Source organism: Phyllobates terribilis, unplaced genomic scaffold (genome assembly GCF_046119375.1).
Source record: "Phyllobates terribilis strain yellow unplaced genomic scaffold, ASM4611937v1 Scaffold_7656__1_contigs__length_36227, whole genome shotgun sequence".
NCBI classification, from domain to species: Eukaryota; Metazoa; Chordata; class Amphibia; order Anura; family Dendrobatidae; genus Phyllobates; species Phyllobates terribilis.
Genome location: NW_027370396.1, coordinates 1 through 19,248, shown reverse-complemented (window position 1 = coordinate 19,248; position 19,248 = coordinate 1). Strand labels below are relative to the sequence as shown.

At 45.1% G+C, this 19,248-nt stretch overlaps 15 non-coding genes across 15 annotated transcripts; all 15 read right to left on the bottom strand.

The window, feature by feature from the left end:
• Positions 1 to 110: 110 nt before the first annotated feature.
• LOC141251758 (U2 spliceosomal RNA) lies at positions 111 to 301 on the bottom strand. Its single transcript, XR_012313373.1, has one exon. It is a non-coding gene; the product is annotated as a U2 spliceosomal RNA (small nuclear RNA).
• Positions 302 to 1,416: 1,115 nt separating this feature from the next.
• On the bottom strand, positions 1,417 to 1,607 carry LOC141251757 (U2 spliceosomal RNA). The gene has a single exon (XR_012313372.1). It is a non-coding gene; the product is annotated as a U2 spliceosomal RNA (small nuclear RNA).
• A 1,115-nt stretch (positions 1,608 to 2,722) lies between these two features.
• Positions 2,723 to 2,913, bottom strand: LOC141251756 (U2 spliceosomal RNA). Its single transcript, XR_012313371.1, has one exon. It is a non-coding gene; the product is annotated as a U2 spliceosomal RNA (small nuclear RNA).
• Positions 2,914 to 4,028: 1,115 nt separating this feature from the next.
• LOC141251754 (U2 spliceosomal RNA) lies at positions 4,029 to 4,219 on the bottom strand. The gene has a single exon (XR_012313370.1). It is a non-coding gene; the product is annotated as a U2 spliceosomal RNA (small nuclear RNA).
• Positions 4,220 to 5,334: 1,115 nt separating this feature from the next.
• On the bottom strand, positions 5,335 to 5,525 carry LOC141251753 (U2 spliceosomal RNA). Its single transcript, XR_012313369.1, has one exon. It is a non-coding gene; the product is annotated as a U2 spliceosomal RNA (small nuclear RNA).
• A 1,115-nt stretch (positions 5,526 to 6,640) lies between these two features.
• Positions 6,641 to 6,831, bottom strand: LOC141251752 (U2 spliceosomal RNA). The gene has a single exon (XR_012313368.1). It is a non-coding gene; the product is annotated as a U2 spliceosomal RNA (small nuclear RNA).
• A 1,115-nt stretch (positions 6,832 to 7,946) lies between these two features.
• LOC141251751 (U2 spliceosomal RNA) lies at positions 7,947 to 8,137 on the bottom strand. The gene has a single exon (XR_012313367.1). It is a non-coding gene; the product is annotated as a U2 spliceosomal RNA (small nuclear RNA).
• A 1,115-nt stretch (positions 8,138 to 9,252) lies between these two features.
• LOC141251750 (U2 spliceosomal RNA) lies at positions 9,253 to 9,443 on the bottom strand. The gene has a single exon (XR_012313366.1). It is a non-coding gene; the product is annotated as a U2 spliceosomal RNA (small nuclear RNA).
• A 1,115-nt stretch (positions 9,444 to 10,558) lies between these two features.
• On the bottom strand, positions 10,559 to 10,749 carry LOC141251749 (U2 spliceosomal RNA). The gene has a single exon (XR_012313365.1). It is a non-coding gene; the product is annotated as a U2 spliceosomal RNA (small nuclear RNA).
• A 1,115-nt stretch (positions 10,750 to 11,864) lies between these two features.
• LOC141251778 (U2 spliceosomal RNA) lies at positions 11,865 to 12,055 on the bottom strand. The gene has a single exon (XR_012313393.1). It is a non-coding gene; the product is annotated as a U2 spliceosomal RNA (small nuclear RNA).
• Positions 12,056 to 13,170: 1,115 nt separating this feature from the next.
• On the bottom strand, positions 13,171 to 13,361 carry LOC141251776 (U2 spliceosomal RNA). Its single transcript, XR_012313392.1, has one exon. It is a non-coding gene; the product is annotated as a U2 spliceosomal RNA (small nuclear RNA).
• A 1,115-nt stretch (positions 13,362 to 14,476) lies between these two features.
• LOC141251772 (U2 spliceosomal RNA) lies at positions 14,477 to 14,667 on the bottom strand. Its single transcript, XR_012313388.1, has one exon. It is a non-coding gene; the product is annotated as a U2 spliceosomal RNA (small nuclear RNA).
• Positions 14,668 to 15,782: 1,115 nt separating this feature from the next.
• Positions 15,783 to 15,973, bottom strand: LOC141251760 (U2 spliceosomal RNA). Its single transcript, XR_012313376.1, has one exon. It is a non-coding gene; the product is annotated as a U2 spliceosomal RNA (small nuclear RNA).
• Positions 15,974 to 17,088: 1,115 nt separating this feature from the next.
• Positions 17,089 to 17,279, bottom strand: LOC141251748 (U2 spliceosomal RNA). Its single transcript, XR_012313364.1, has one exon. It is a non-coding gene; the product is annotated as a U2 spliceosomal RNA (small nuclear RNA).
• A 1,115-nt stretch (positions 17,280 to 18,394) lies between these two features.
• LOC141251775 (U2 spliceosomal RNA) lies at positions 18,395 to 18,584 on the bottom strand. Its single transcript, XR_012313391.1, has one exon. It is a non-coding gene; the product is annotated as a U2 spliceosomal RNA (small nuclear RNA).
• Positions 18,585 to 19,248: the final 664 nt, after the last annotated feature.

Genomic DNA, 19,248 nt, shown 5'->3' with positions numbered 1-19,248 from the left:
GAGGAGAAGAAAAGCAGAGCCAAAGAGTCCATCCCAAAATCCGACAAACAAGCAAAATGAACAAAAAACATTGAATTCAATTCTTTCTGATTTTAGAAACTGCATTAAAGAAGGGGTGCACCGGTCCTGGAGATACTGCAATACCAGGTCAATGCGTGGAGTGGACAGAGCAAGCTCTTTTTCCATCTCCCTGTTCTAAAAATCCATTTAATATATGGTCCCCAGATAGGGGACGTATCAGATATTAAACTGATAAGAACAGATACTACACTTGATCTTAGCCAAAAGGCCGAGAAGCGATAACCAGAATTGGTTTCAAACTACGGAGCCACCCAAGGATCCTAAAAAGTCCATTTGTGGAGATGAGCTCCTGGACTCCCGTTAAGAAGACATGTTGTCAACCTCTAGATCCCTTACATGCCTGCACTTTTCGGCTTGCTGCTGCTGCAATCCACGCGTTTTAGATCTGCATAACTCCACCTCTTTAAACACAGCACCTTCACCCCCTGCTGTTCCCACCCGCCTCAACACCGTTGGAAGGGAGGAGAACCAATTAAGGCGGGGGGTGGGGTGGAACGAGCAGCTGTCTACCCTTAGCAGGAGGGCTCCTGATTACATACCTCTCCTGCTGCTGCTGCTGCTGGCTGTCCAGCAGCAGACTGAAGGTGGCTGCTGCTGTGCACAGTTATATAAAGGCTCAGAGCCTATTATGACACGCGCAGCCAGCGTTCCATTGCCACATTCCATCTACTGCAGGCAGGATACCTGGCTGGCTGAATGTCGCTGAGAAGCTCACAGAGACCGCCATAAGCAACAGTTTAACAGAATGCCACAGACTAATCAACCAAACTTTTTGGGTTGGGTTCTCTTTTATAGTCTGCAGGCATTAAATGAAAGAAGTCAGTGTTCCAGCAGAAGGAGACAACGTTTCAGAAAAGGCATTGTAGCAAACCAAAAAAGAAATTTTAAGCGCAGCAGTGTAACCAGCGCACATACCTGTTAGCTCGGGTGAGTTTAAAAGGCTGCTGTTGATAACAAGGGCATTTGCTAAATAGATGGTGTGTGTGCAACAATATACTGAAAGGTCAATTATATTGTGCAGCTTATCTCACCACCTGTAGTTATTTAGGTGAAAGCTCCAAAATGCTTGCCTAATATGTCTGTTTATCCAAAAGGAAGTAGAAAGGGAGAGCTAGAAAGATAGCATTGCATCACATTACATGGCAATGCAATGCACAGTTGCTGAAGTTGAACCAAAATGAGCTTGTAATTTGGCTTCTGCAACTTTGAACATGAAAAATCCAATGAGGAGAAGAAAAGCAGAGCCAAAGAGTCCATCCCAAAATCCGACAAACAAGCAAAATGAACAAAAAACATTGAATTCAATTCTTTCTGATTTTAGAAACTGCATTAAAGAAGGGGTGCACCGGTCCTGGAGATACTGCAATACCAGGTCAATGCGTGGAGTGGACAGAGCAAGCTCTTTTTCCATCTCCCTGTTCTAAAAATCCATTTAATATATGGTCCCCAGATAGGGGACGTATCAGATATTAAACTGATAAGAACAGATACTACACTTGATCTTAGCCAAAAGGCCGAGAAGCGATAACCAGAATTGGTTTCAAACTACGGAGCCACCCAAGGATCCTAAAAAGTCCATTTGTGGAGATGAGCTCCTGGACTCCCGTTAAGAAGACATGTTGTCAACCTCTAGATCCCTTACATGCCTGCACTTTTCGGCTTGCTGCTGCTGCAATCCACGCGTTTTAGATCTGCATAACTCCACCTCTTTAAACACAGCACCTTCACCCCCTGCTGTTCCCACCCGCCTCAACACCGTTGGAAGGGAGGAGAACCAATTAAGGCGGGGGGTGGGGTGGAACGAGCAGCTGTCTACCCTTAGCAGGAGGGCTCCTGATTACATACCTCTCCTGCTGCTGCTGCTGCTGGCTGTCCAGCAGCAGACTGAAGGTGGCTGCTGCTGTGCACAGTTATATAAAGGCTCAGAGCCTATTATGACACGCGCAGCCAGCGTTCCATTGCCACATTCCATCTACTGCAGGCAGGATACCTGGCTGGCTGAATGTCGCTGAGAAGCTCACAGAGACCGCCATAAGCAACAGTTTAACAGAATGCCACAGACTAATCAACCAAACTTTTTGGGTTGGGTTCTCTTTTATAGTCTGCAGGCATTAAATGAAAGAAGTCAGTGTTCCAGCAGAAGGAGACAACGTTTCAGAAAAGGCATTGTAGCAAACCAAAAAAGAAATTTTAAGCGCAGCAGTGTAACCAGCGCACATACCTGTTAGCTCGGGTGAGTTTAAAAGGCTGCTGTTGATAACAAGGGCATTTGCTAAATAGATGGTGTGTGTGCAACAATATACTGAAAGGTCAATTATATTGTGCAGCTTATCTCACCACCTGTAGTTATTTAGGTGAAAGCTCCAAAATGCTTGCCTAATATGTCTGTTTATCCAAAAGGAAGTAGAAAGGGAGAGCTAGAAAGATAGCATTGCATCACATTACATGGCAATGCAATGCACAGTTGCTGAAGTTGAACCAAAATGAGCTTGTAATCTGGCTTCTGCAACTTTGAACATGAAAAATCCAATGAGGAGAAGAAAAGCAGAGCCAAAGAGTCCATCCCAAAATCCGACAAACAAGCAAAATGAACAAAAAACATTGAATTCAATTCTTTCTGATTTTAGAAACTGCATTAAAGAAGGGGTGCACCGGTCCTGGAGATACTGCAATACCAGGTCAATGCGTGGAGTGGACAGAGCAAGCTCTTTTTCCATCTCCCTGTTCTAAAAATCCATTTAATATATGGTCCCCAGATAGGGGACGTATCAGATATTAAACTGATAAGAACAGATACTACACTTGATCTTAGCCAAAAGGCCGAGAAGCGATAACCAGAATTGGTTTCAAACTACGGAGCCACCCAAGGATCCTAAAAAGTCCATTTGTGGAGATGAGCTCCTGGACTCCCGTTAAGAAGACATGTTGTCAACCTCTAGATCCCTTACATGCCTGCACTTTTCGGCTTGCTGCTGCTGCAATCCACGCGTTTTAGATCTGCATAACTCCACCTCTTTAAACACAGCACCTTCACCCCCTGCTGTTCCCACCCGCCTCAACACCGTTGGAAGGGAGGAGAACCAATTAAGGCGGGGGGTGGGGTGGAACGAGCAGCTGTCTACCCTTAGCAGGAGGGCTCCTGATTACATACCTCTCCTGCTGCTGCTGCTGCTGGCTGTCCAGCAGCAGACTGAAGGTGGCTGCTGCTGTGCACAGTTATATAAAGGCTCAGAGCCTATTATGACACGCGCAGCCAGCGTTCCATTGCCACATTCCATCTACTGCAGGCAGGATACCTGGCTGGCTGAATGTCGCTGAGAAGCTCACAGAGACCGCCATAAGCAACAGTTTAACAGAATGCCACAGACTAATCAACCAAACTTTTTGGGTTGGGTTCTCTTTTATAGTCTGCAGGCATTAAATGAAAGAAGTCAGTGTTCCAGCAGAAGGAGACAACGTTTCAGAAAAGGCATTGTAGCAAACCAAAAAAGAAATTTTAAGCGCAGCAGTGTAACCAGCGCACATACCTGTTAGCTCGGGTGAGTTTAAAAGGCTGCTGTTGATAACAAGGGCATTTGCTAAATAGATGGTGTGTGTGCAACAATATACTGAAAGGTCAATTATATTGTGCAGCTTATCTCACCACCTGTAGTTATTTAGGTGAAAGCTCCAAAATGCTTGCCTAATATGTCTGTTTATCCAAAAGGAAGTAGAAAGGGAGAGCTAGAAAGATAGCATTGCATCACATTACATGGCAATGCAATGCACAGTTGCTGAAGTTGAACCAAAATGAGCTTGTAATCTGGCTTCTGCAACTTTGAACATGAAAAATCCAATGAGGAGAAGAAAAGCAGAGCCAAAGAGTCCATCCCAAAATCCGACAAACAAGCAAAATGAACAAAAAACATTGAATTCAATTCTTTCTGATTTTAGAAACTGCATTAAAGAAGGGGTGCACCGGTCCTGGAGATACTGCAATACCAGGTCAATGCGTGGAGTGGACAGAGCAAGCTCTTTTTCCATCTCCCTGTTCTAAAAATCCATTTAATATATGGTCCCCAGATAGGGGACGTATCAGATATTAAACTGATAAGAACAGATACTACACTTGATCTTAGCCAAAAGGCCGAGAAGCGATAACCAGAATTGGTTTCAAACTACGGAGCCACCCAAGGATCCTAAAAAGTCCATTTGTGGAGATGAGCTCCTGGACTCCCGTTAAGAAGACATGTTGTCAACCTCTAGATCCCTTACATGCCTGCACTTTTCGGCTTGCTGCTGCTGCAATCCACGCGTTTTAGATCTGCATAACTCCACCTCTTTAAACACAGCACCTTCACCCCCTGCTGTTCCCACCCGCCTCAACACCGTTGGAAGGGAGGAGAACCAATTAAGGCGGGGGGTGGGGTGGAACGAGCAGCTGTCTACCCTTAGCAGGAGGGCTCCTGATTACATACCTCTCCTGCTGCTGCTGCTGCTGGCTGTCCAGCAGCAGACTGAAGGTGGCTGCTGCTGTGCACAGTTATATAAAGGCTCAGAGCCTATTATGACACGCGCAGCCAGCGTTCCATTGCCACATTCCATCTACTGCAGGCAGGATACCTGGCTGGCTGAATGTCGCTGAGAAGCTCACAGAGACCGCCATAAGCAACAGTTTAACAGAATGCCACAGACTAATCAACCAAACTTTTTGGGTTGGGTTCTCTTTTATAGTCTGCAGGCATTAAATGAAAGAAGTCAGTGTTCCAGCAGAAGGAGACAACGTTTCAGAAAAGGCATTGTAGCAAACCAAAAAAGAAATTTTAAGCGCAGCAGTGTAACCAGCGCACATACCTGTTAGCTCGGGTGAGTTTAAAAGGCTGCTGTTGATAACAAGGGCATTTGCTAAATAGATGGTGTGTGTGCAACAATATACTGAAAGGTCAATTATATTGTGCAGCTTATCTCACCACCTGTAGTTATTTAGGTGAAAGCTCCAAAATGCTTGCCTAATATGTCTGTTTATCCAAAAGGAAGTAGAAAGGGAGAGCTAGAAAGATAGCATTGCATCACATTACATGGCAATGCAATGCACAGTTGCTGAAGTTGAACCAAAATGAGCTTGTAATCTGGCTTCTGCAACTTTGAACATGAAAAATCCAATGAGGAGAAGAAAAGCAGAGCCAAAGAGTCCATCCCAAAATCCGACAAACAAGCAAAATGAACAAAAAACATTGAATTCAATTCTTTCTGATTTTAGAAACTGCATTAAAGAAGGGGTGCACCGGTCCTGGAGATACTGCAATACCAGGTCAATGCGTGGAGTGGACAGAGCAAGCTCTTTTTCCATCTCCCTGTTCTAAAAATCCATTTAATATATGGTCCCCAGATAGGGGACGTATCAGATATTAAACTGATAAGAACAGATACTACACTTGATCTTAGCCAAAAGGCCGAGAAGCGATAACCAGAATTGGTTTCAAACTACGGAGCCACCCAAGGATCCTAAAAAGTCCATTTGTGGAGATGAGCTCCTGGACTCCCGTTAAGAAGACATGTTGTCAACCTCTAGATCCCTTACATGCCTGCACTTTTCGGCTTGCTGCTGCTGCAATCCACGCGTTTTAGATCTGCATAACTCCACCTCTTTAAACACAGCACCTTCACCCCCTGCTGTTCCCACCCGCCTCAACACCGTTGGAAGGGAGGAGAACCAATTAAGGCGGGGGGTGGGGTGGAACGAGCAGCTGTCTACCCTTAGCAGGAGGGCTCCTGATTACATACCTCTCCTGCTGCTGCTGCTGCTGGCTGTCCAGCAGCAGACTGAAGGTGGCTGCTGCTGTGCACAGTTATATAAAGGCTCAGAGCCTATTATGACACGCGCAGCCAGCGTTCCATTGCCACATTCCATCTACTGCAGGCAGGATACCTGGCTGGCTGAATGTCGCTGAGAAGCTCACAGAGACCGCCATAAGCAACAGTTTAACAGAATGCCACAGACTAATCAACCAAACTTTTTGGGTTGGGTTCTCTTTTATAGTCTGCAGGCATTAAATGAAAGAAGTCAGTGTTCCAGCAGAAGGAGACAACGTTTCAGAAAAGGCATTGTAGCAAACCAAAAAAGAAATTTTAAGCGCAGCAGTGTAACCAGCGCACATACCTGTTAGCTCGGGTGAGTTTAAAAGGCTGCTGTTGATAACAAGGGCATTTGCTAAATAGATGGTGTGTGTGCAACAATATACTGAAAGGTCAATTATATTGTGCAGCTTATCTCACCACCTGTAGTTATTTAGGTGAAAGCTCCAAAATGCTTGCCTAATATGTCTGTTTATCCAAAAGGAAGTAGAAAGGGAGAGCTAGAAAGATAGCATTGCATCACATTACATGGCAATGCAATGCACAGTTGCTGAAGTTGAACCAAAATGAGCTTGTAATCTGGCTTCTGCAACTTTGAACATGAAAAATCCAATGAGGAGAAGAAAAGCAGAGCCAAAGAGTCCATCCCAAAATCCGACAAACAAGCAAAATGAACAAAAAACATTGAATTCAATTCTTTCTGATTTTAGAAACTGCATTAAAGAAGGGGTGCACCGGTCCTGGAGATACTGCAATACCAGGTCAATGCGTGGAGTGGACAGAGCAAGCTCTTTTTCCATCTCCCTGTTCTAAAAATCCATTTAATATATGGTCCCCAGATAGGGGACGTATCAGATATTAAACTGATAAGAACAGATACTACACTTGATCTTAGCCAAAAGGCCGAGAAGCGATAACCAGAATTGGTTTCAAACTACGGAGCCACCCAAGGATCCTAAAAAGTCCATTTGTGGAGATGAGCTCCTGGACTCCCGTTAAGAAGACATGTTGTCAACCTCTAGATCCCTTACATGCCTGCACTTTTCGGCTTGCTGCTGCTGCAATCCACGCGTTTTAGATCTGCATAACTCCACCTCTTTAAACACAGCACCTTCACCCCCTGCTGTTCCCACCCGCCTCAACACCGTTGGAAGGGAGGAGAACCAATTAAGGCGGGGGGTGGGGTGGAACGAGCAGCTGTCTACCCTTAGCAGGAGGGCTCCTGATTACATACCTCTCCTGCTGCTGCTGCTGCTGGCTGTCCAGCAGCAGACTGAAGGTGGCTGCTGCTGTGCACAGTTATATAAAGGCTCAGAGCCTATTATGACACGCGCAGCCAGCGTTCCATTGCCACATTCCATCTACTGCAGGCAGGATACCTGGCTGGCTGAATGTCGCTGAGAAGCTCACAGAGACCGCCATAAGCAACAGTTTAACAGAATGCCACAGACTAATCAACCAAACTTTTTGGGTTGGGTTCTCTTTTATAGTCTGCAGGCATTAAATGAAAGAAGTCAGTGTTCCAGCAGAAGGAGACAACGTTTCAGAAAAGGCATTGTAGCAAACCAAAAAAGAAATTTTAAGCGCAGCAGTGTAACCAGCGCACATACCTGTTAGCTCGGGTGAGTTTAAAAGGCTGCTGTTGATAACAAGGGCATTTGCTAAATAGATGGTGTGTGTGCAACAATATACTGAAAGGTCAATTATATTGTGCAGCTTATCTCACCACCTGTAGTTATTTAGGTGAAAGCTCCAAAATGCTTGCCTAATATGTCTGTTTATCCAAAAGGAAGTAGAAAGGGAGAGCTAGAAAGATAGCATTGCATCACATTACATGGCAATGCAATGCACAGTTGCTGAAGTTGAACCAAAATGAGCTTGTAATCTGGCTTCTGCAACTTTGAACATGAAAAATCCAATGAGGAGAAGAAAAGCAGAGCCAAAGAGTCCATCCCAAAATCCGACAAACAAGCAAAATGAACAAAAAACATTGAATTCAATTCTTTCTGATTTTAGAAACTGCATTAAAGAAGGGGTGCACCGGTCCTGGAGATACTGCAATACCAGGTCAATGCGTGGAGTGGACAGAGCAAGCTCTTTTTCCATCTCCCTGTTCTAAAAATCCATTTAATATATGGTCCCCAGATAGGGGACGTATCAGATATTAAACTGATAAGAACAGATACTACACTTGATCTTAGCCAAAAGGCCGAGAAGCGATAACCAGAATTGGTTTCAAACTACGGAGCCACCCAAGGATCCTAAAAAGTCCATTTGTGGAGATGAGCTCCTGGACTCCCGTTAAGAAGACATGTTGTCAACCTCTAGATCCCTTACATGCCTGCACTTTTCGGCTTGCTGCTGCTGCAATCCACGCGTTTTAGATCTGCATAACTCCACCTCTTTAAACACAGCACCTTCACCCCCTGCTGTTCCCACCCGCCTCAACACCGTTGGAAGGGAGGAGAACCAATTAAGGCGGGGGGTGGGGTGGAACGAGCAGCTGTCTACCCTTAGCAGGAGGGCTCCTGATTACATACCTCTCCTGCTGCTGCTGCTGCTGGCTGTCCAGCAGCAGACTGAAGGTGGCTGCTGCTGTGCACAGTTATATAAAGGCTCAGAGCCTATTATGACACGCGCAGCCAGCGTTCCATTGCCACATTCCATCTACTGCAGGCAGGATACCTGGCTGGCTGAATGTCGCTGAGAAGCTCACAGAGACCGCCATAAGCAACAGTTTAACAGAATGCCACAGACTAATCAACCAAACTTTTTGGGTTGGGTTCTCTTTTATAGTCTGCAGGCATTAAATGAAAGAAGTCAGTGTTCCAGCAGAAGGAGACAACGTTTCAGAAAAGGCATTGTAGCAAACCAAAAAAGAAATTTTAAGCGCAGCAGTGTAACCAGCGCACATACCTGTTAGCTCGGGTGAGTTTAAAAGGCTGCTGTTGATAACAAGGGCATTTGCTAAATAGATGGTGTGTGTGCAACAATATACTGAAAGGTCAATTATATTGTGCAGCTTATCTCACCACCTGTAGTTATTTAGGTGAAAGCTCCAAAATGCTTGCCTAATATGTCTGTTTATCCAAAAGGAAGTAGAAAGGGAGAGCTAGAAAGATAGCATTGCATCACATTACATGGCAATGCAATGCACAGTTGCTGAAGTTGAACCAAAATGAGCTTGTAATCTGGCTTCTGCAACTTTGAACATGAAAAATCCAATGAGGAGAAGAAAAGCAGAGCCAAAGAGTCCATCCCAAAATCCGACAAACAAGCAAAATGAACAAAAAACATTGAATTCAATTCTTTCTGATTTTAGAAACTGCATTAAAGAAGGGGTGCACCGGTCCTGGAGATACTGCAATACCAGGTCAATGCGTGGAGTGGACAGAGCAAGCTCTTTTTCCATCTCCCTGTTCTAAAAATCCATTTAATATATGGTCCCCAGATAGGGGACGTATCAGATATTAAACTGATAAGAACAGATACTACACTTGATCTTAGCCAAAAGGCCGAGAAGCGATAACCAGAATTGGTTTCAAACTACGGAGCCACCCAAGGATCCTAAAAAGTCCATTTGTGGAGATGAGCTCCTGGACTCCCGTTAAGAAGACATGTTGTCAACCTCTAGATCCCTTACATGCCTGCACTTTTCGGCTTGCTGCTGCTGCAATCCACGCGTTTTAGATCTGCATAACTCCACCTCTTTAAACACAGCACCTTCACCCCCTGCTGTTCCCACCCGCCTCAACACCGTTGGAAGGGAGGAGAACCAATTAAGGCGGGGGGTGGGGTGGAACGAGCAGCTGTCTACCCTTAGCAGGAGGGCTCCTGATTACATACCTCTCCTGCTGCTGCTGCTGCTGGCTGTCCAGCAGCAGACTGAAGGTGGCTGCTGCTGTGCACAGTTATATAAAGGCTCAGAGCCTATTATGACACGCGCAGCCAGCGTTCCATTGCCACATTCCATCTACTGCAGGCAGGATACCTGGCTGGCTGAATGTCGCTGAGAAGCTCACAGAGACCGCCATAAGCAACAGTTTAACAGAATGCCACAGACTAATCAACCAAACTTTTTGGGTTGGGTTCTCTTTTATAGTCTGCAGGCATTAAATGAAAGAAGTCAGTGTTCCAGCAGAAGGAGACAACGTTTCAGAAAAGGCATTGTAGCAAACCAAAAAAGAAATTTTAAGCGCAGCAGTGTAACCAGCGCACATACCTGTTAGCTCGGGTGAGTTTAAAAGGCTGCTGTTGATAACAAGGGCATTTGCTAAATAGATGGTGTGTGTGCAACAATATACTGAAAGGTCAATTATATTGTGCAGCTTATCTCACCACCTGTAGTTATTTAGGTGAAAGCTCCAAAATGCTTGCCTAATATGTCTGTTTATCCAAAAGGAAGTAGAAAGGGAGAGCTAGAAAGATAGCATTGCATCACATTACATGGCAATGCAATGCACAGTTGCTGAAGTTGAACCAAAATGAGCTTGTAATCTGGCTTCTGCAACTTTGAACATGAAAAATCCAATGAGGAGAAGAAAAGCAGAGCCAAAGAGTCCATCCCAAAATCCGACAAACAAGCAAAATGAACAAAAAACATTGAATTCAATTCTTTCTGATTTTAGAAACTGCATTAAAGAAGGGGTGCACCGGTCCTGGAGATACTGCAATACCAGGTCAATGCGTGGAGTGGACAGAGCAAGCTCTTTTTCCATCTCCCTGTTCTAAAAATCCATTTAATATATGGTCCCCAGATAGGGGACGTATCAGATATTAAACTGATAAGAACAGATACTACACTTGATCTTAGCCAAAAGGCCGAGAAGCGATAACCAGAATTGGTTTCAAACTACGGAGCCACCCAAGGATCCTAAAAAGTCCATTTGTGGAGATGAGCTCCTGGACTCCCGTTAAGAAGACATGTTGTCAACCTCTAGATCCCTTACATGCCTGCACTTTTCGGCTTGCTGCTGCTGCAATCCACGCGTTTTAGATCTGCATAACTCCACCTCTTTAAACACAGCACCTTCACCCCCTGCTGTTCCCACCCGCCTCAACACCGTTGGAAGGGAGGAGAACCAATTAAGGCGGGGGGTGGGGTGGAACGAGCAGCTGTCTACCCTTAGCAGGAGGGCTCCTGATTACATACCTCTCCTGCTGCTGCTGCTGCTGGCTGTCCAGCAGCAGACTGAAGGTGGCTGCTGCTGTGCACAGTTATATAAAGGCTCAGAGCCTATTATGACACGCGCAGCCAGCGTTCCATTGCCACATTCCATCTACTGCAGGCAGGATACCTGGCTGGCTGAATGTCGCTGAGAAGCTCACAGAGACCGCCATAAGCAACAGTTTAACAGAATGCCACAGACTAATCAACCAAACTTTTTGGGTTGGGTTCTCTTTTATAGTCTGCAGGCATTAAATGAAAGAAGTCAGTGTTCCAGCAGAAGGAGACAACGTTTCAGAAAAGGCATTGTAGCAAACCAAAAAAGAAATTTTAAGCGCAGCAGTGTAACCAGCGCACATACCTGTTAGCTCGGGTGAGTTTAAAAGGCTGCTGTTGATAACAAGGGCATTTGCTAAATAGATGGTGTGTGTGCAACAATATACTGAAAGGTCAATTATATTGTGCAGCTTATCTCACCACCTGTAGTTATTTAGGTGAAAGCTCCAAAATGCTTGCCTAATATGTCTGTTTATCCAAAAGGAAGTAGAAAGGGAGAGCTAGAAAGATAGCATTGCATCACATTACATGGCAATGCAATGCACAGTTGCTGAAGTTGAACCAAAATGAGCTTGTAATCTGGCTTCTGCAACTTTGAACATGAAAAATCCAATGAGGAGAAGAAAAGCAGAGCCAAAGAGTCCATCCCAAAATCCGACAAACAAGCAAAATGAACAAAAAACATTGAATTCAATTCTTTCTGATTTTAGAAACTGCATTAAAGAAGGGGTGCACCGGTCCTGGAGATACTGCAATACCAGGTCAATGCGTGGAGTGGACAGAGCAAGCTCTTTTTCCATCTCCCTGTTCTAAAAATCCATTTAATATATGGTCCCCAGATAGGGGACGTATCAGATATTAAACTGATAAGAACAGATACTACACTTGATCTTAGCCAAAAGGCCGAGAAGCGATAACCAGAATTGGTTTCAAACTACGGAGCCACCCAAGGATCCTAAAAAGTCCATTTGTGGAGATGAGCTCCTGGACTCCCGTTAAGAAGACATGTTGTCAACCTCTAGATCCCTTACATGCCTGCACTTTTCGGCTTGCTGCTGCTGCAATCCACGCGTTTTAGATCTGCATAACTCCACCTCTTTAAACACAGCACCTTCACCCCCTGCTGTTCCCACCCGCCTCAACACCGTTGGAAGGGAGGAGAACCAATTAAGGCGGGGGGTGGGGTGGAACGAGCAGCTGTCTACCCTTAGCAGGAGGGCTCCTGATTACATACCTCTCCTGCTGCTGCTGCTGCTGGCTGTCCAGCAGCAGACTGAAGGTGGCTGCTGCTGTGCACAGTTATATAAAGGCTCAGAGCCTATTATGACACGCGCAGCCAGCGTTCCATTGCCACATTCCATCTACTGCAGGCAGGATACCTGGCTGGCTGAATGTCGCTGAGAAGCTCACAGAGACCGCCATAAGCAACAGTTTAACAGAATGCCACAGACTAATCAACCAAACTTTTTGGGTTGGGTTCTCTTTTATAGTCTGCAGGCATTAAATGAAAGAAGTCAGTGTTCCAGCAGAAGGAGACAACGTTTCAGAAAAGGCATTGTAGCAAACCAAAAAAGAAATTTTAAGCGCAGCAGTGTAACCAGCGCACATACCTGTTAGCTCGGGTGAGTTTAAAAGGCTGCTGTTGATAACAAGGGCATTTGCTAAATAGATGGTGTGTGTGCAACAATATACTGAAAGGTCAATTATATTGTGCAGCTTATCTCACCACCTGTAGTTATTTAGGTGAAAGCTCCAAAATGCTTGCCTAATATGTCTGTTTATCCAAAAGGAAGTAGAAAGGGAGAGCTAGAAAGATAGCATTGCATCACATTACATGGCAATGCAATGCACAGTTGCTGAAGTTGAACCAAAATGAGCTTGTAATCTGGCTTCTGCAACTTTGAACATGAAAAATCCAATGAGGAGAAGAAAAGCAGAGCCAAAGAGTCCATCCCAAAATCCGACAAACAAGCAAAATGAACAAAAAACATTGAATTCAATTCTTTCTGATTTTAGAAACTGCATTAAAGAAGGGGTGCACCGGTCCTGGAGATACTGCAATACCAGGTCAATGCGTGGAGTGGACAGAGCAAGCTCTTTTTCCATCTCCCTGTTCTAAAAATCCATTTAATATATGGTCCCCAGATAGGGGACGTATCAGATATTAAACTGATAAGAACAGATACTACACTTGATCTTAGCCAAAAGGCCGAGAAGCGATAACCAGAATTGGTTTCAAACTACGGAGCCACCCAAGGATCCTAAAAAGTCCATTTGTGGAGATGAGCTCCTGGACTCCCGTTAAGAAGACATGTTGTCAACCTCTAGATCCCTTACATGCCTGCACTTTTCGGCTTGCTGCTGCTGCAATCCACGCGTTTTAGATCTGCATAACTCCACCTCTTTAAACACAGCACCTTCACCCCCTGCTGTTCCCACCCGCCTCAACACCGTTGGAAGGGAGGAGAACCAATTAAGGCGGGGGGTGGGGTGGAACGAGCAGCTGTCTACCCTTAGCAGGAGGGCTCCTGATTACATACCTCTCCTGCTGCTGCTGCTGCTGGCTGTCCAGCAGCAGACTGAAGGTGGCTGCTGCTGTGCACAGTTATATAAAGGCTCAGAGCCTATTATGACACGCGCAGCCAGCGTTCCATTGCCACATTCCATCTACTGCAGGCAGGATACCTGGCTGGCTGAATGTCGCTGAGAAGCTCACAGAGACCGCCATAAGCAACAGTTTAACAGAATGCCACAGACTAATCAACCAAACTTTTTGGGTTGGGTTCTCTTTTATAGTCTGCAGGCATTAAATGAAAGAAGTCAGTGTTCCAGCAGAAGGAGACAACGTTTCAGAAAAGGCATTGTAGCAAACCAAAAAAGAAATTTTAAGCGCAGCAGTGTAACCAGCGCACATACCTGTTAGCTCGGGTGAGTTTAAAAGGCTGCTGTTGATAACAAGGGCATTTGCTAAATAGATGGTGTGTGTGCAACAATATACTGAAAGGTCAATTATATTGTGCAGCTTATCTCACCACCTGTAGTTATTTAGGTGAAAGCTCCAAAATGCTTGCCTAATATGTCTGTTTATCCAAAAGGAAGTAGAAAGGGAGAGCTAGAAAGATAGCATTGCATCACATTACATGGCAATGCAATGCACAGTTGCTGAAGTTGAACCAAAATGAGCTTGTAATCTGGCTTCTGCAACTTTGAACATGAAAAATCCAATGAGGAGAAGAAAAGCAGAGCCAAAGAGTCCATCCCAAAATCCGACAAACAAGCAAAATGAACAAAAAACATTGAATTCAATTCTTTCTGATTTTAGAAACTGCATTAAAGAAGGGGTGCACCGGTCCTGGAGATACTGCAATACCAGGTCAATGCGTGGAGTGGACAGAGCAAGCTCTTTTTCCATCTCCCTGTTCTAAAAATCCATTTAATATATGGTCCCCAGATAGGGGACGTATCAGATATTAAACTGATAAGAACAGATACTACACTTGATCTTAGCCAAAAGGCCGAGAAGCGATAACCAGAATTGGTTTCAAACTACGGAGCCACCCAAGGATCCTAAAAAGTCCATTTGTGGAGATGAGCTCCTGGACTCCCGTTAAGAAGACATGTTGTCAACCTCTAGATCCCTTACATGCCTGCACTTTTCGGCTTGCTGCTGCTGCAATCCACGCGTTTTAGATCTGCATAACTCCACCTCTTTAAACACAGCACCTTCACCCCCTGCTGTTCCCACCCGCCTCAACACCGTTGGAAGGGAGGAGAACCAATTAAGGCGGGGGGTGGGGTGGAACGAGCAGCTGTCTACCCTTAGCAGGAGGGCTCCTGATTACATACCTCTCCTGCTGCTGCTGCTGCTGGCTGTCCAGCAGCAGACTGAAGGTGGCTGCTGCTGTGCACAGTTATATAAAGGCTCAGAGCCTATTATGACACGCGCAGCCAGCGTTCCATTGCCACATTCCATCTACTGCAGGCAGGATACCTGGCTGGCTGAATGTCGCTGAGAAGCTCACAGAGACCGCCATAAGCAACAGTTTAACAGAATGCCACAGACTAATCAACCAAACTTTTTGGGTTGGGTTCTCTTTTATAGTCTGCAGGCATTAAATGAAAGAAGTCAGTGTTCCAGCAGAAGGAGACAACGTTTCAGAAAAGGCATTGTAGCAAACCAAAAAAGAAATTTTAAGCGCAGCAGTGTAACCAGCGCACATACCTGTTAGCTCGGGTGAGTTTAAAAGGCTGCTGTTGATAACAAGGGCATTTGCTAAATAGATGGTGTGTGTGCAACAATATACTGAAAGGTCAATTATATTGTGCAGCTTATCTCACCACCTGTAGTTATTTAGGTGAAAGCTCCAAAATGCTTGCCTAATATGTCTGTTTATCCAAAAGGAAGTAGAAAGGGAGAGCTAGAAAGATAGCATTGCATCACATTACATGGCAATGCAATGCACAGTTGCTGAAGTTGAACCAAAATGAGCTTGTAATCTGGCTTCTGCAACTTTGAACATGAAAAATCCAATGAGGAGAAGAAAAGCAGAGCCAAAGAGTCCATCCCAAAATCCGACAAACAAGCAAAATGAACAAAAAACATTGAATTCAATTCTTTCTGATTTTAGAAACTGCATTAAAGAAGGGGTGCACCGGTCCTGGAGATACTGCAATACCAGGTCAATGCGTGGAGTGGACAGAGCAAGCTCTTTTTCCATCTCCCTGTTCTAAAAATCCATTTAATATATGGTCCCCAGATAGGGGACGTATCAGATATTAAACTGATAAGAACAGATACTACACTTGATCTTAGCCAAAAGGCCGAGAAGCGATAACCAGAATTGGTTTCAAACTACGGAGCCACCCAAGGATCCTAAAAAGTCCATTTGTGGAGATGAGCTCCTGGACTCCCGTTAAGAAGACATGTTGTCAACCTCTAGATCCCTTACATGCCTGCACTTTTCGGCTTGCTGCTGCTGCAATCCACGCGTTTTAGATCTGCATAACTCCACCTCTTTAAACACAGCACCTTCACCCCCTGCTGTTCCCACCCGCCTCAACACCGTTGGAAGGGAGGAGAACCAATTAAGGCGGGGGGTGGGGTGGAACGAGCAGCTGTCTACCCTTAGCAGGAGGGCTCCTGATTACATACCTCTCCTGCTGCTGCTGCTGCTGGCTGTCCAGCAGCAGACTGAAGGTGGCTGCTGCTGTGCACAGTTATATAAAGGCTCAGAGCCTATTATGACACGCGCAGCCAGCGTTCCATTGCCACATTCCATCTACTGCAGGCAGGATACCTGGCTGGCTGAATGTCGCTGAGAAGCTCACAGAGACCGCCATAAGCAACAGTTTAACAGAATGCCACAGACTAATCAACCAAACTTTTTGGGTTGGGTTCTCTTTTATAGTCTGCAGGCATTAAATGAAAGAAGTCAGTGTTCCAGCAGAAGGAGACAACGTTTCAGAAAAGGCATTGTAGCAAACCAAAAAAGAAATTTTAAGCGCAGCAGTGTAACCAGCGCACATACCTGTTAGCTCGGGTGAGTTTAAAAGGCTGCTGTTGATAACAAGGGCATTTGCTAAATAGATGGTGTGTGTGCAACAATATACTGAAAGGTCAATTATATTGTGCAGCTTATCTCACCACCTGTAGTTATTTAGGTGAAAGCTCCAAAATGCTTGCCTAATATGTCTGTTTATCCAAAAGGAAGTAGAAAGGGAGAGCTAGAAAGATAGCATTGCATCACATTACATGGCAATGCAATGCACAGTTGCTGAAGTTGAACCAAAATGAGCTTGTAATCTGGCTTCTGCAACTTTGAACATGAAAAATCCAATGAGGAGAAGAAAAGCAGAGCCAAAGAGTCCATCCCAAAATCCGACAAACAAGCAAAATGAACAAAAAACATTGAATTCAATTCTTTCTGATTTTAGAAACTGCATTAAAGAAGGGGTGCACCGGTCCTGGAGATACTGCAATACCAGGTCAATGCGTGGAGTGGACAGAGCAAGCTCTTTTTCCATCTCCCTGTTCTAAAAATCCATTTAATATATGGTCCCCAGATAGGGGACGTATCAGATATTAAACTGATAAGAACAGATACTACACTTGATCTTAGCCAAAAGGCCGAGAAGCGATAACCAGAATTGGTTTCAAACTACGGAGCCACCCAAGGATCCTAAAAAGTCCATTTGTGGAGATGAGCTCCTGGACTCCCGTTAAGAAGACATGTTGTCAACCTCTAGATCCCTTACATGCCTGCACTTTTCGGCTTGCTGCTGCTGCAATCCACGCGTTTTAGATCTGCATAACTCCACCTCTTTAAACACAGCACCTTCACCCCCTGCTGTTCCCACCCGCCTCAACACCGTTGGAAGGGAGGAGAACCAATTAAGGCGGGGGGTGGGGTGGAACGAGCAGCTGTCTACCCTTAGCAGGAGGGCTCCTGATTACATACCTCTCCTGCTGCTGCTGCTGCTGGCTGTCCAGCAGCAGACTGAAGGTGGCTGCTGCTGTGCACAGTTATATAAAGGCTCAGAGCCTATTATGACACGCGCAGCCAGCGTTCCATTGCCACATTCCATCTACTGCAGGCAGGATACCTGGCTGGCTGAATGTCGCTGAGAAGCTCACAGAGACCGCCATAAGCAACAGTTTAACAGAATGCCACAGACTAATCAACCAAACTTTTTGGGTTGGGTTCTCTTTTATAGTCTGCAGGCATTAAATGAAAGAAGTCAGTGTTCCAGCAGAAGGAGACAACGTTTCAGAAAAGGCATTGTAGCAAACCAAAAAAGAAATTTTAAGCGCAGCAGTGTAACCAGCGCACATACCTGTTAGCTCGGGTGAGTTTAAAAGGCTGCTGTTGATAACAAGGGCATTTGCTAAATAGATGGTGTGTGTGCAACAATATACTGAAAGGTCAATTATATTGTGCAGCTTATCTCACCACCTGTAGTTATTTAGGTGAAAGCTCCAAAATGCTTGCCTAATATGTCTGTTTATCCAAAAGGAAGTAGAAAGGGAGAGCTAGAAAGATAGCATTGCATCACATTACATGGCAATGCAATGCACAGTTGCTGAAGTTGAACCAAAATGAGCTTGTAATCTGGCTTCTGCAACTTTGAACATGAAAAATCCAATGAGGAGAAGAAAAGCAGAGCCAAAGAGTCCATCCCAAAATCCGACAAACAAGCAAAATGAACAAAAAACATTGAATTCAATTCTTTCTGATTTTAGAAACTGCATTAAAGAAGGGGTGCACCGGTCCTGGAGATACTGCAATACCAGGTCAATGCGTGGAGTGGACAGAGCAAGCTCTTTTTCCATCTCCCTGTTCTAAAAATCCATTTAATATATGGTCCCCAGATAGGGGACGTATCAGATATTAAACTGATAAGAACAGATACTACACTTGATCTTAGCCAAAAGCCGAGAAGCGATAACCAGAATTGGTTTCAAACTACGGAGCCACCCAAGGATCCTAAAAAGTCCATTTGTGGAGATGAGCTCCTGGACTCCCGTTAAGAAGACATGTTGTCAACCTCTAGATCCCTTACATGCCTGCACTTTTCGGCTTGCTGCTGCTGCAATCCACGCGTTTTAGATCTGCATAACTCCACCTCTTTAAACACAGCACCTTCACCCCCTGCTGTTCCCACCCGCCTCAACACCGTTGGAAGGGAGGAGAACCAATTAAGGCGGGGGGTGGGGTGGAACGAGCAGCTGTCTACCCTTAGCAGGAGGGCTCCTGATTACATACCTCTCCTGCTGCTGCTGCTGCTGGCTGTCCAGCAGCAGACTGAAGGTGGCTGCTGCTGTGCACAGTTATATAAAGGCTCAGAGCCTATTATGACACGCGCAGCCAGCGTTCCATTGCCACATTCCATCTACTGCAGGCAGGATACCTGGCTGGCTGAATGTCGCTGAGAAGCTCACAGAGACCGCCATAAGCAACAGTTTAACAGAATGCCACAGACTAATCAACCAAACTTTTTGGGTTGGGTTCTCTTTTATAGTCTGCAGGCATTAAATGAAAGAAGTCAGTGTTCCAGCAGAAGGAGACAACGTTTCAGAAAAGGCATTGTAGCAAACCAAAAAAGAAATT